General features: G+C 43.1%; 1 protein-coding gene across 3 annotated transcripts in view; it reads right to left on the bottom strand.

The window, feature by feature from the left end:
• The window catches only part of kazna (kazrin, periplakin interacting protein a), a 137,997-nt gene that overhangs the window by 27,100 nt on the left and 94,595 nt on the right, over positions 1 to 16,302 (bottom strand). The window lies entirely within an intron of this gene.

The raw sequence follows: 16,302 nt of genomic DNA, 5'->3' as shown, positions 1-16,302 counted from the left end.
CAGAAAAGAAAGGTCATCTGCAATTACCCTGACATTTACACAGGGGCAAACATGCAATGTCTGAATTCAGGGGAGAGAGGAAGCAACATTTACCGATTGTGTGGCGTGCAACAAATGAGTATTATGCTGAGTCGTGTAATAGAGTAAATTTTGAGTAATGAACCCAACACAGACAAAGACTAGTGAGTAATTTTAATTGGTGCAGTAGTGTGACAAGAAACAAACAAAAAGACAAACAGAAAAGTGACATCGGAAATACAGACATAATGGACAGACGTACAGACAGCAATAACATAAAGCAGTGTGGAATCTAGTAATTCTCATATAACAAAACTATATGATAATATGATATAATTCTGTAATCTGTTCCTGATGATATGTCCATGTGAGTGGCCTCTCTCTATGTCTCTCTCCGTCTCTCACTGTCTCCCTCGCACTCTCTTCCCCTGTTCTGTTCTTCCCTTCTCCAGTGTCTCCCCCCTCCCTACTCTACAAAAGCAGCAGAATTCAGAAACCCAAGTTGTGAAAGATCCAGCAATCTGTCAACGAGTCCAGTGGCCACGAGGCAGCTGAAATTGGACTTGGCTGGAACGGGATTGGAGGTCGAAAATTGATGGGGAGTGACACAAAGTGTCTAGAGGGGGGGACGTTTTTTAGATTGGCTCTCCCTCTACTGGGTGAGTGGGAGGGAATGATGGGGCGGGTACTCAAGTTTTGTCCGTTACTGGAGACAAAATCAATTAGCGGACTTATTTTTCCCAACAAATTATTTTTGTTGGGAAAAATTGGAGAGAAGCGCACCCCGAGCTACATTTCTCCATCAAAGATGAATAGGTGTATGCCCGTGACATCTTCTCCGCAGTCTGAACGCAAAGCCCATTGTGCCGCAGTTGTGCAGGACAAAGGAACAACCCAAATCAGGAATGTGTTAAATAAGATAGCAGTCGGGGTCAAGAATGTGAGCGGCAAGTGTTTTCATGAACACTCCACATCCTCCTGTTTGTTTTGGACTTGGCAACTCAGCCGTGGCCCTGCTTGAATAATTACATTCAAACAGATTCCCTCCATGAAGCCATTCAGAGATGCCACACTGGGTTAAAAGCTTAACCCCTCACAGCACTCCTTTGAATATTCCCAAAAGGCATGCTTGATTGGAGAGCACTCGTGCTGCTGTGATTAAGATTATTCTGCAGTTTTTTTAGGGGGGCTGGGGGAGCCAAATGCACATAAAAGTGAAAACTCACCGCACAGTGGATGCTCAGAGGGCAGCAGAGGAGCTCATCAAACACTGAACATTTACCTACGGCTAAATTCAATGCTGTACCACTGCATAACTATAAAACCTGTTTATTATTACTTCCAAAGAAAAAAGGCCAATTACGGATTAACATATTCATCACATTCATAAAGAAATACTATTTCTTTGACTCCCTCCATCTATGGTAGTTGCAACACATCTCATCCTGTAGTCCTCAGGTTCAGTCGCTATGTTTCCTTCTCAGTCAGAGCAGCAGCGACTCCTCCTCCAATCAAATCCATGGGAATCTGCATTGTTATTCCACAGAAAACTACATCCAAGAGCGCCTTCAGGCTAACGAGCCCCCATCCGACATGGTTCCATTTCTCCGTAGTGATTATGTCCCAGGGAGCACATGGATTTCATGGATTTATCCACAATGGTAGAAAAGTGACAAATATTGAAATATTCTATGTGCGCTGCAGTTTTATACCAAAGACGCAGTTTGTAGAAACAGTATATTTTAAGAGCTTAAACTTTTAAATTTTTTATGAGCATTTCAAACACAGAGATGCTCATTAAGGGAACACATTTTTATTCATGTGAAAAAATTCTCCTACACACACACACACAAACACAGAAAGCTATTTGTTCCTTGCACCCAAAATATTGAATGCAGATTAATGTTGCCCTTTGCAGGCGTATATACAAACAGCAGCCATTATCTGACCTTTCTTTCCTAAAGGAATCTGTTTGTATCAGCAGGAAAAAAAATCACTGGACTAACTGAATCTAAACTATGTTACACTCATAAACTTTGTCACTTAACCACAGGATATAATGTCCTACAAATATGTATACTTTCCATCATAACATTTTGTAAACTCTGCTGACATACATTTTACATTTACCAGATTTAAAACCTTGCTACAGCAGGATTGTGCAAAAAGTACTGAATCGATTTGCATCAAACTTGGTGGAGGGAAGAACCGATCACATTGTGGTGTGGACATGGTTTTAAAGTTGTGGATCTATGATAATGTTCTTTCACTCTGTGAAATAGGGCATTTTCATCAGTTTCTAACCATGTACTCAGTACATAATGGGCTCCACTGAGTGCCATTCCAGTGGAGCCAGCTGACTTCTCAAATCAGTCTGCAATTGAAACTGTAACACTGGCAAAAATGAAAGCGGACTTGAACTCCATGGTGAATTACACAATGCAAGCAAGTTTCAAAGATCTGCTCAATTAATTCTATATCATACAGAAATTAATGGAAACAAAAAAAACTAAACTAAACCCGGGTCCTTTTCTGCCACCGGTTGCCTGTGATTTGAGCTCATTCCAGTGGGATTTGAAGGTGCAAATTAGGTGATAAAAATCTGCCAGAACGGTAGCAAAGGCAAAATGTATCACATTCACATGCAGGCCCTCGTGCAAGTAAATGCACAGTTTAACATCTGTTCGTGCACTCCTGCAATCAGGGCAGGTTGCCAAGAAATACCTCATAGAGCCTTTCATCTCAAATGAGACGCTAGAATCATTAATAAAAGTCAGAGTGCGTGTCTGTCTTGCACACACACACGCACGCACACAAACTCATCTTTATGGACCATTGATAGCAAATTCATCAGTGGCTCATGACGGTAGCGACGGCTAAGCTCTGACTGATGAAGGCAGCCTGCAGTGTCTTCTCTGTCTGGAAGTGCTTTGCTCTGGATTAGCTAGTAAATTCTCATGAGCAGAATAATCTCCCTGTGTTGCCGGAGGAGATGACAGGGTCACGCCTGATGAAAACGAAACACACACACACACACACACACACACACACACACACACACACACACACACACACACACACACCCCCCTTGCCTGGGGGTACTTCATCTCAGAAATCTGACTCTAATATTCTGTTTTTAGTAGTCAGTGATGAGAGAGAGATTCAGGATGGATTTACAGTTTATTGATCAGCACACCGCTGCACTTATATACTGCATATATAAAGTAAAGACAGTGATGACATAAAAAAACTGAGCACATTCTCACATTTGAGAAGCAGGAACCGGCAAAGATGTTTGCTTGATGAGTGAGTAGCAATTAATCAACTGTATTCCGGCCACCATGTCCTTTCTCCTTGCGTGGCTACGCTTTCACTGAACAAATTGGTGGCCGTCGCCATTCATTTACATCCAAGGCATTCAAATGACGATGTCACTCGCAGCACGACTCCCTCCCCCTCCAGTCAGCCGGTGTCGATCAAGTAGACTCTGCTTTAACATCACGGAATCTGACATCCACATGCTGCCAAGCCTATTTCATGCTCCAGGTCCTTGGAGTAATGGAAGCTGAACTTGCGCAAAAGTGGGGATAGAACGGAGCTCGACAGCGAGCGAAACAAAACTGATCAGAGAGAAAGATAGGCAGTAATCTCAGCCGCATTCCGCCAATATCAGCGTCCACCGGCTTGAAACCCTCTCGCCTGTCTGTGGATGGTATCTGTCACACTGGCCGGGGCTTGCATTGCTGCTATCTGAGAAAAACAAACATGCAAACAGAACTGACTTTGGTCGTTTACTGTAACAAAAAAAATAAGCTTTTTCTAAATTTGGAAAGTAATTTTCTTTGGTGGACTGAGCTCGTTGCGCAGGTTTATAACAATTTTCATTTTCGGTGTTACATAACCAGGCCTCTGTCTCATCTTCACAGCCTATACTTGTGCCAAATTGACAGTAATCCGTCAAAAAAAAAAAAAAAGAAGGGAAAAAAAGCGTTTGTTTTTAAAGTCTGTCTCCCATCTATGACGCGGGAACCGCAAACAGTGAGATTACTGTCCCTCTGAGGCTGCAGATGGACAGATACATTGAACAGCTTTTCTTCGTCATGGACATTAGCAGCAGGGCTTCCATGGAACTGGTAGAGGTATTGCTCAGGCCATGATGGAGGGACGGTTGGATGGAAGATAATATGGCTAGTAGATATAGGCCCGGATGGATGAAGTCATTAAAATAACACTATAGGAGGGTGGAAACGAGCTAAAGTGGCAGCCCTTTCACAGAACTGATAATGAAGGTGGAGGCTGGCCACTTTCCTCCTCCATGATCGCCTTATTAGCACCGTTATATTTAATATCCTCCGGTATTTTTGTATTAGTAGGCAAATAAATGCTGCTCTAAAACACAATGAGTCCGCTCTAGGATATTGTAATTGCGGAAATGTCCACCGTTTGCTTATTTTATGAGATAACCAATTACTGTATGTGTACATTGCTGTCGGAGTTGGCGCCATAATGAATTGCTGCTCTACGAAGGTGGCTCCTCCAGCTGAAAGCCGCCGGCTGAGGGTTTTTTCTGGACAGTTTGTCCCCAACATGATGAGAATGTTAATTGGTTGCATCAGGCCTGGAGCTGCTATGGCCTGTGCTTGACTGTAAAGTCTGAGTATGCAATAGACACAATAAACAAGTTTTGTTTTGCGGAGAGATTTTTTTGTGAGTGTGTCCAGGGTCTTGTGCCAATACATTCTAATTCAACTCATTCATCCAGCCACATGGATGTACATGAGTGTCCATGCTTGTCAGACAGAGCAGGTATGAAGGGTATGTATGTGTCCATGTCGTAGACTGTATATAAAAATGGACAAGGTCACTGGGCCTAAGTAAAGTCAATGTCAAGTGCCTGAATCCTGTAATCCCCAAGTCAGTTAGTATAGAAGTTTAGGAAAAAATGACCAGATTTTTCACATTAGAGGTCACTTAACATTTTCCTGAGGAGTTTTTGGTCTCAACCTCTAGTTTCAAGTCTACTTCAATACAGTGTGATAGACGATAAAGCACAGTACGCATTGGGGCTTAGGCAGCGTGTGATTGACACTTGGTACCATCAAATGGGGGCATGTTGCAGGTGAACCTGGGCGTGCAGTGGATGAGCTCTCAGTCGGGCCGGTCCCCCGCTACTTCAAATATGGTTACTTCTGCTTTCAAAAACAAAGATGGCGCTTGTAAAAACTCTGACTCAAGGCTTTAAAACAGCAGATCACAAACCAACGGGTGGCCTCAGGTTTCTGTTCGGACATGACCTTTGTTGCAGAAGGCGTATGGTGCTGTTATTCATAGTAAAGGAAAGGCACGGTGTAATCATTGAAATTTCATCAAACCGTGAATGAGGTGGCTCCTGCCACCTGTGACGAATCCCTGCACTCCTTCAAATCCGCCAAACACACACTGTCAACTACAAATGTCAAGCCGTCACCTCAATGATGACAAATGAAAGTTATGGAGGTGCCAAAATAAACCGGGTGTTGTCCCCTTGAGAACTCTATACGATTCCAGGAAGTGAACTGTGTAGCTAACGGTTGTGGAGTTACATTTGTTCCCAGTTCGTTAAATCAGCGGGGGCCTCAGCTGAAAGCTTCAGTAAATAACGCTACGAGACTGAGAAAGTCTGTTGCTGCAAATGCGAGCTACCTGTTCAATGAATTACAGAGAGCGAGGTCGGTCATCCATCTGTGTGTATTTGGTGAGCTGAAGAGGACGAGTCGCTGCCTGAAATCGTCAGCCGGCAGTGGGATGAATTTGATTTGTGACAGCAGCCAAGTTCATCCGAGTTTTTGCTGTTGAGTAAATGTGAATCGGCACTGAGGTCTTCAAACAGAGAGCAAGATGGGTCATATTTGAGAATCCAATTAGTCCATCATCAATGAAACACAAACTTACTTCATGCTCTAAGAAAGGGGCGGCAAATCTGACTTTGCATGTCCGATGATTATTATGGCTTCACCACTGTTAACTCTGACTTTCTGACAGGCAGCTGATTATCTCTAACTCGCTCTAAATTGTCTTCTGTCCGCCACAATGGGAAGGAACCACCTAGCACCCAAGGGAGCCACTTACTGAATTCGGAAACATACAGCTATGAACAAACTCAGCCGTTCTTGCAATTACGCTGTGAAACTGTGCCTGGCGGAAACACGCACTACCACATAAAGGCGCTGTCTGACATGTGCACATATGAATGCATTCGGATGCACATAGGTGCAGGTACACACCCACATTCCTGAGCTGATCCGCGGTGGGTGTCCAGTCAGTCAGAAACCAACAGGCTGTCCAGTGGAAGCCAACGGCAGCTTCTGTTTCACAGTCTGCTTCACAGAAATCCTTAATCGTCTGGGTTAAACACACTCTGACATCATGTCACTCATCTGAAAATGCAACTTCCTCCCTGAGTGACAGCCAGGAGACACAGAGGAGCAATGTAATCTGATTAAGATGATGATTTTTGGGTGTCGACGCTTGACTGGCAGGCCTGGCGGGCCCGGGTGGAGCTGGGGTTTGAAGTGGATAAAACACAGAGAAGATCAAAACCTGAACATTTCTCAGTTATTCTGCTCGGAAATCAACAACAGCAGGTTTGATTATACATAATCGGTTGCCATGGCTGCGAGCAACAGTCGCTGCGTGACTAATAGGGTCCAATTCTGGCTTGCAAAAACAGACCACAAATTACCCAAGCGGTAATCACAGAGGCTGACATTGAAATGTGAGACAGAAAGGTGAGTAACTGAGCACAATTGCAAATAACAAAACCACACCTGAGGTAGTAAATAGCAGGCAAAGATAACCTCCACAGCCTGCAGGTGTTTGTTTTGCTTTCAAATCACCAATTGTGTCATCACTACGCCTTGACGTCGAGCTTGAAATATTAACAGAAAGCGCTCTGAAAAAAAACATGTAACACAGTTTGACCAGTTTGGAACTTGACCTGTTTGGAGAAAACGGGTCTAAACTGTTCAGCTATGTGAACTTTTGCCTTAGCGCTCGGGCCATTTTCAGTTCAAGGTTGAAGGGCAGGTGAGCTACCAGTATACAAATAACATGCAGGTATGTGGGAGCAAAACAGTTGAGCAGTAAGAGAACGATATTTGTTCTCACAATTGAATTTTTCAGCCGTTGCAATTCGATCCCTTCCAGATAAACTTGAAATCAGTCTGAAATCAGCTCGGCTGACGCAGCAAAAAATTCCTGTGTGACTGTGAAACGTGCGTTCAGGTTGAAAACTGCAGCCAACAACCGCAGACCTCAGTGTTTACTGTAGAAACAGAGCACAACACCTTGTTTACACAAAAACACTGTTCAAATGCCCGGGGCTGCGGTCTGACAAGTAGCAAAACTCCTTCGAAAGCTCGGAAGAATCGTATTTTTCAGTCTTTTGACTTTATAGGTCAAAGGTTAGATCCACACATTAGCAGCCATTTGTCTGCAGATGACAGAAAACACAGATCTCTACCAGTTCATTCTCTGCAAGTCAGCTGGGAAGGGCTTAAGCTAAGCTTACAACGAGGACGACTGACTGCATAGTAGTTACTTCATGGTGCACTCTCTGGCCCTGTGTTCATGAGGTCAGCGCGGGTCAAAGTCTCCCAACGGCTCGGCACCAAAACAGGTGACTGGGTGAACAATCAGATATGACACCTGCCAACACGTGAACATGTTGCTCTTCAAGATGAATAGTAGACAGATACTGGGCACATTTTCACTGGATGACTTTTTGAGAGTGAAGGATTGAAAGTCATTACATAATCAAGTCGCAGCAGAGCAAAGCGCAGCTGCTGCTCACGCTCAACTCACCAGACTTTCCCTGCTCGCCGTCAGACCTCATCCCCTCCTCTGAGGGGAGTTTTCCCGAGGATTCCAGGATCTGTCAGGTGTAAGTGCCGGAGACTTTCAGGGCAGACGCAAAGGAACGAAAAAATCCACAGCTCGCATTCAAACCATGACCGTTTGTGATTTATTGCCCCCTCCTAAAATCCCGCTCAGCTGACGCCAGAATATAAATCCAGGAGCTGCCGCTGTGTCTTTCCCTCTCTGAGCGTACCTGTTCCAGGACAACTCCCATGCGTCCAATGATACAGTACGGCCCCTCCCCCTCCACTCAAATGGTTTACTAGGTAGGGTGGGGGAGGAGCTCAGTGGGGCTGTCCTAATGATTTTCCCACATTACTCAAACATACACACACACACATACACCAATGAGAGGAGCCAAGGTGTGGGTTTACAGGAAGGCTGGTGTCGATGTGTGTGTTTGTGTGTGTGTGTGTGTAGTCCAACACCTGCAGGCTTCACAGCAACAGGTCTGCCAGCTGTTGACTTGCCTGAGGGTCCCAGTCACCTAATACCTTTAAAAAAACACTTATGGTAACATGAAACCTTGAGTGCTATTAAAATGGATAACGCTTATATTTTTGTGGGGTTTTCTCGCTCTTACCTGCATTTGTGCCTTTTCAACGTCAGTGAGGCCGGTAGTATTCTCTCTTATCGCTGTCAGTCCCACATTTTTGAGTAACTTGTACAATCTAAGGGAGTAAATTAAGAGCTTAGGCAACACATTAGTGGTTGGATTTAGAGCTACATCCATGGGATACACACAGCTTCTTTTTTTTATTGTAATAAACTGGATATGCCTACCTTTCTTTTTTAAAATCTATCTTCTAAATCCTTCTACATTTTAGTTTAATTACTGTACACTGTGATAATTTCTGTGGTTGGCATGGAAAGCAAGCAAACTGACTTGCAAAAAAACAGTTTTGTGGAGTGTGGAATTTTGTTCTCACAGTCTGCGTAGCTCTTGTTTTATTTCACCACTCTGCAATGACACGTTGTTTGAGGCAGGCGTGCGAGTGGAGGATTGATGATGTCCAAGTAGTTAGACAGAAAAAAGGCCCTAATTTTAAATAAACGCGATAAGCCCATCAATTAATTAAGATTTATTCATCTCCCTGCAAGGACAAAGATAAATCCTCCTTAAAATGAGCAGAATGATGAGTCAGACCATGTGACCAAGTGCACATTGACGGCAAAACAGCGGCAGAAAAAACTCATCAAAGACCAATACTGAATTTCATCTTGAAGTCAATGTCCTTTATAGTACAATATTCAGGTTGTGTGCTAACCAAAATATCACAAGTACTGTGTTGTGAATGAATACTAAATTTAATTAGTGTTGCATGGTATACTGTCATGGGAAAAGTACTGCAATACCATCTGTTAAAAACGAAACAATAACCAATTTTACTAGAATCAGTGAGTGTTTTAATAAGTGCCATATTTCGTACGAGTTGTGTTGATGTGCGACAGCAGGGAGGCGTGTGTGCAGTGCTCTGCTTTCACACCCCGCAGGCGCAGTGTGGTTGCCAACTGTGTTTAGCTTTCAAGGTTGCAACAAAACGGGAGGCATGGCTGCTGATGCAGGTGCTCATACTGACCGTCCTCAGCCTGTCAACATAACAGATGCAAGAAGCGAATTACAGCCGACAGTCAGGGCGAGGCCGAGGACACCACGGGGCCTGTCTGTAAAAGGTGTTTGAAACCTGAGCAGATCGATGGAGCCAACACGTCCAACTCGTCAAAGTATCTCAACGATTTCATGTGATGGATAAAATAATAACATCATGCTCCTCCCCTCAAACACAAGTAAAACAAGTGTGATGTAGTTTGTGAAAAGTTGAGCCCTTTTTTTTTTTACCTTTGGAGTCTGATGCGGGAGTTAAAGGCAAAAAAATGTGTTAAATTGATCTTTTTAGTTAAGTAACGAATGTGACAAAAATCTCAGTATGCAAACTTTACTAGCTGCTAAGAATCACATAAGATTTACTGCCAAAGAAATCTCATAGACACAGGTACAGGCAACATCAGTTAATGTCTATTCCGATAACTTTTATCTCATCAAATTCATAATTACAGTGTATGTTACTTTATATTTGCATGTGGGCCACGCAGCTATGCTACAGTGTCAGGAGCCCTTGCTGGTTCTCCTTGTGGCCAGAGTCCAAACTCTCTCAAGCTCCATTAATCAACAAGGCCACTTTAGACATAACCTCACAGAAATATTCTCTTAGAACCTGCTTCCATAACAATAAAGGCTGTGAAACATTCATTTAATTAAACTTGTGAATTTGGCTTCAATTTATCTGTTCATTAATCGACAATAATTAACTTATGATGCTTAATTACATGGCTCATTGGAGCCTCCATATAAATCCCCACTGACCAGACAAGCATGTTCTATTCAACTGTGAACACGGAGTTTCAAAAAGGTCAAAAGAACGAGCGGCTCATTGGTCAGTGTGTTCGCCCTTTTTCACGCAGAGTGGCTTTAAGGTCTATTGCTATTATTTTTAAAGTCAATCAAAACTGTGCTGGCTCCCCTGCAGTGACATTTGAGAATCATGCAGAGAACCGTCCCTCTCTCTAAAAAAAAACAGCAAAAGAAAATAATCTCTTGTCTTCTTTTGTGTCCACGCATAATGGCGAGCGTGGAAACCGAATACAGTCCACTCAAAGAGGTGCTTGTCGGCCACGCAGGCCTGTGCTCAACTGATACACACAGCAGATTAAAAGCATGGAGGTGCAGGCACAATATGCTGTTTATGCTTTTGTGAAACCGGTGGAGACTGTGAGGCTTTTGTGTTGTGAATGTGAGCGCATGGTGATTTCACTTCACGATAACACCCAAAGAACACTCGGCACAGAGCAGGGAAAGAGCTGCTCAGCGGTTTTGTACGACACAACTGCAATCCAGTCATTGATTTTTGTTGGAACTTATTTTTCTCCCATACAGTCACAAGGCCATTTCATGAAATGGTAGCAAACAACTTTTAATAGCAGTGAAGAGCAAGGCCGCAGCAGTTATAGTGGCTATAAAGGACATCATGTGATTCTGCCGAGAACCTAATGGCCTAAGATTACTTATCCAAGGATGAGATATGACTCAGCAAATTCCCCATCCTGGAGAGAGAGAGAGAGAAAAAAAAAAAGGAACTGAGAAAGAGAATCGGAGAAAATATATAATAGTGCCATTTATCATGTGAGGCTGTGGGTTGTAAAGGTATTTAAAGATCATATCATGCTGGTAAAAGTGTCTGGTGCAGTTCCTGAGAAATGATTGCAGGGCAGCTCCCCAAATACGGGACGACATGCGAGAAGGTAATTTTATGACAAAGAAGTAATGCTGGCAGGATCATAACTATCAGTCTGACATATACAAGGAATGTACACGGACCATCTTTTCTCGCTCAATAGATGGCCGACTACAACATATCAATTACACTATTCTTGTTCCAGACGTGTTGGGACATGCGAGCAGAGTGTAAGGACGACGAGGAAGTGGTGCAGCTGCAGCTCAGACACTTATGAAGATAAAGAGCTAATCTTCAGGTCTGTTGGGTTTCCTAATTAAAAGAATGTACTTGGCACACACAGACTATTTACACTGCATTAACATGGCATCAATTCACAGCGCAGGGACTGGGGGGGGATGGGGAATTCACCTTCTGGAACGTGTAGGTCTTGGAGTACGTGATCATGACACTGTAAAAAAACATTTACCTGTTTGAAGACATGTGGGTGAAATTGCTGGCGCTAACCTTGCTTCTCCTCGTGATGTAGCATCTCACACTAGCACACACACACATGCTTTTCTCTCAGTTGTGAGCCGCCAAGAGGTGATGGGCTAACGGCACAATCCCTTAAATGAAAATCAATGCCAGTCAGTCCACGCAATACCTCCACAGACAGCGGCTCCGCCGAGAGAAAGTTTTGCTCTTACTTTTTTTACTTGAGAAAGAGGTGTAAGTAAAACGCCAAGAGAAAGCGTAGAATGAATTCAACTATATACTTACTAATGCTTGCAATACAGCTGTGTGTGGGGCTCTTTTTATTGCCTCTCTTCAGCGCCACCTAACTGCCATTAGTTGCAATAAAGGACATCATCTCTTCATAACTTATACTGTTTTCCTGCTTCCATGATTTTTTCCCCCAAACTCTGCAACTTGAACTGCAAAAGCTGTGGGAAACAAGCCTGTGTGATAGATTAGCCAATGATTCACAAAGTGCAAAGTACTTTGAGAGAGAAAAAAAGCCTTAAAGGAAGAAAAGTAAGAATGGCATGAACAGGAATTTATTATCTCACAAAAAAATGCTGCAGTCACGTATTGGTAGGAGCAGAGTCTGGGTCACATGCAGCAGAAAACTGCCACTGCACTGTTCACTGCTGCTGGAGGCAGGTGTTTTCTGCTTTGTATGATTTACTTTTTTAGAAACAGACATACCATAAAATGAATGTCGTTATTATCTCTATGGCGGAACTGGGCCATTTAAAACACAAATAGCGCTTTTTAAAAAACTAAAGAACATGTTGTTGTTGGAGTGTCACAGATACTGAACCAGCAAGAAAATCAGTGGTGGAAATCATCTTATCTGTACACAAGTACAGATTTGATTTTTTACTATTAATAATATAAATATTGTATGTTTCAACATACAATATGATCAATGCAGAGCCATTTTGTTTGTCATTCTGTGGGTCCCCCACTGTGTGGCCTCACTTTGTCCATCTGAAATCAGTGTTAAGACAGAAAGAAAGACCACAAAGTCCAATGACTCCTGTGTTGGCACTTTTTTAGTTATGACACGTCGGTGCATACGAAACCTAAATGCACCACACATGGACAACTGCAGGGGTTTGACAAAGAAAGTTGCGGAGGTCCAACATTTGTTTTGACTTTCAAGAGATTGACATTTCATCTGTCGGAACCTTCCTCCCACCCAAACCTCTTGACTCCTTCACCTCAGGCAAAATACATAAAAATGGGAAGGGTGGGCCAAAGTTAAAGTGTCAACTAGAGATATTTTGTTTGGAATGGGACTGAAAGGTGTGCAACCGTATACTGTTGATCTACTGTCAATCTAAAAGGTACATACTGTATGTCTATGCACTCCGTCCTCTCAAATAGGTTTTCCTACTCATCTACTCATCTGGATTTCTTGGTCCACTCATCACTACTCCTGTGGATCCTATATTTATACTTTTCCATCTATTAAGCCAGAGCAGCTCCTTTGGGTGTCTTCTTCGTCAGCCTCTCCTTTTCTTCAACCTTCCAGCCTACATGGTCAGTAATCAGTGAAAAAGAACCACCGGTTGCCACTCAGCTCCCGTCCAGACCTTCCAGCTCAGGCAGCCACCGTCCCTCCCCACCATCACCTCCGCTGCCAATTCACTGGCACCAGACGCCGGCCCAGATTAGCTGCCCATGGGCCTTTTGAACAGCTATTTGGAGGGTAGGCAGAAGGTATTACAACCACTTGGGTGCGTGCCTCGTGCCAAGCCTCAAACCCAGCTGGAATTCAGAAATAGAAAATACACCTCTAGCAGCACATTGGCACAGTGCAGCACCAAGGTGTAAATTCAAGATCTAATGAGGTGTAGGTGTCGGGTGAAAGCTGTTTTTAGTACAGCAAAACAAACCCATACAAAACTCTCAGACTGGGTAAAATAAAATAAAAAACCTAGATTCTATTTGAGGTCTCGGTCCGATGAAGCCAACACAACACTTTATTAACAATAAGCAGTCGGTGAAACCTTGGAGAAGCCAAACGTCAACGGACACATCTCTCACTTTAGGTTACAGGGACGGCATCAATGATCCGAGCACAACACCCAAGGATATGAACTTCATAAACTTTCTCCATGTCTTTAAAACCTATGAACTGGATCAGCAATCTCCCTGCACAAGACTGAGTGAGCAGATCACACTTCTCAACCAGCAGAGCAGAGCTCCGTATCTAAATTTAGACTATAATGTCAAAAAGTTACATCTAACACTTTGCAGGGCTGATTCATTTCTATAAACCAAGGTTGTGTGAGATGTCACTGAATGGATTCTAAGGTGACAAGAGAATATTTGGAAAGGGCTCATTGAAGTGTGTGTCTCTGGGGGTTTCTCTGATGATGTATTGGCAAGTGTTTTGCACACACACGAACCTGCACATGATAAAAAGATTTGGGGGGGAAGAAACAAATAATATTTCCTTTCGGATGGCTGCACAAAATAAGCCTTCCTAATATAGACTCCATCAAAAATTAACTTTTTGACTCCATGACATTTGAGTCCTACTTGCCGGCGGTGCCCTTTTCAGTGAAGTAGTTAGAGAGTGGCAAGTGGAAAGCGAGCAAGGATAATTAGATGGCTCCTGTCTTTGTCAATTTGAACCTGCCTTTAGTGGCACAGAAAAACTCTGAATGTGGCAAAACAATTTCTGAGATCAGAGACCACATCTCTGATCCACAATGTGAAACTCATGTCACATGTCTGCCATGATTATGTCCACCGGTAGGTCTGTATTACTTGTCTCGTCCTCTTCTTTTCTTAGGCCCTATGAGCAGTATGATTCGAATATGTCAATACGCTGCAGGATTTCCATCACAGAGTGACCATGAGTAATATTCAAAAAAGCCCAACGACAACCACCAAGTCTGAGCATTTTCTGATAAGCGTGAATTACAGTGGAGAGGCCTGGATATTGTTGCTGGAGGCAATTTAAGTGCCACTCTCCCTATGCCTGTAAGAGGGCTTTGGTGGGGGCAGGCGTTTTGGAAAGTGTCAGCGCATGAGAAAAATGGAAGTGCTCAGCAGAGACCACTCGGCACATACACCTTCAGTCTTCATTGTTCTTTTGTTCACTTGTCTCTCTCTCTCTCTACTCCCACTTCTCTGTATGATTTTCTCTCATTAATCAGAACACGAACACACACACACGAACACACACACACGAACACACACACACACGAACACACACACACACACACACACACACACACACACACACACACTGCGTCCTTCTGCAATCTTTCACCTTGTCCTCCTCATGGAGCACTTCACCCCCCCAGTTTCTTCCTTTGCTTCCTGGGGGCTGTTTTTCCCAGACGCCCTGTTAGACTCCTTTCCACTGACCTTCCTATTTAAACTGGCCCACGTGCCAAGTTTCACCCAGGTGGTGACATCGCGGCCTGTAAATGTGCGGAAGCAGCACCTATCTTCCTAATAATGCAGTGCCTGCTGCTTACGATAGCTTCCCCTCTCCTCTCCTGTCTCTCTTGTTCCTCCTTTACCGCAGACCTGAGATGAAGTCGCTATTAAACGGAGTTGCTCCGTTGAGATGATAAACGGAGTTCTCATTCAGATGAGACTTTGTGGTGATATATGTGGCCTTAGCCATTGCAGAGGCTGTGAGGCTGCATGTGTGTGTGTGTGTTTGCTGGGTCTGCACATTTGTGCTGCACACATTTGTGTGCAGCAACCAGGAAATGAACGAGATCGTCTACGTGTCTACCTACGAAAGTAATTTTAATTTAAAAAATTTGCATGATCAAGTACAGTGTCTGCTCCCTTGACTTTGGTTTAAAAAAGGTACTTATTTAAGTTCAGATGACATTCACATGTAACTAAGGTTGTGGAACAGTCATGGATAGAAGACATTATAATCAGTAATAATGATCGTTGGTCATGAAAGGGGAAATGAACAGTGATCTGTCTGACCTCAGTCTATCACAAATTTTGTCACTCAATATACTCCTCCTTTGCTCCTGTCATATTAACTACAACTTCTAGGGGAAGACAGTCTCCATATTTAAAAAAAAACCTAGAAATATCAGAATAAGGAAAAAACCCCACAACAAAATAATAAAACTGAAGCTGCTAGAACCGCACAAAGTGAAAACTGTTCCAAAGTGTTTAAATGATAACATCAAAATATTAGAATATTACTGATTCATTCATAAGTAATTGTAACAACTTCATATACTGTTAGGTAGTTGAATATCACAATAGATAAATGTATGAACTGTATGTTGCAGACTGAAAAGTAACTTTAACTAAAGATTATTTTCTACTGAAATGTGTGTTTATTTTAACAGAAAACAGAAATACTTCAGTAAAGTACAAATAAGTTTAGATCCACCTCAGCAAACCAGTATAATACAAACAGTACAAGAACAACATAGTAACCATAAATTAGCCACAATTCCCTTTTTTTTTCTTCAAACATTGACGATCTGCGAGCTCTCTCACAACATGAACAGACACAGACAGGAGAGAGGAGAGAGCTGGCGGCCAAATAGACCCCGACGCAGACACACTAATGAGAAAAGGGACACTGGGGACCGCCTGGTGACACTGGATCCATACCGGAGCTGGCAGCCTTGCAGAAGTTAAAGCTTTATCCTGTAGTTACAGT

This window comes from Scophthalmus maximus, chromosome 3 (assembly GCF_022379125.1).
Source record: "Scophthalmus maximus strain ysfricsl-2021 chromosome 3, ASM2237912v1, whole genome shotgun sequence".
Lineage (NCBI taxonomy): Eukaryota > Metazoa > Chordata > Actinopteri > Pleuronectiformes > Scophthalmidae > Scophthalmus > Scophthalmus maximus.
This window is presented reverse-complemented; position numbering and strand designations above follow the sequence as displayed.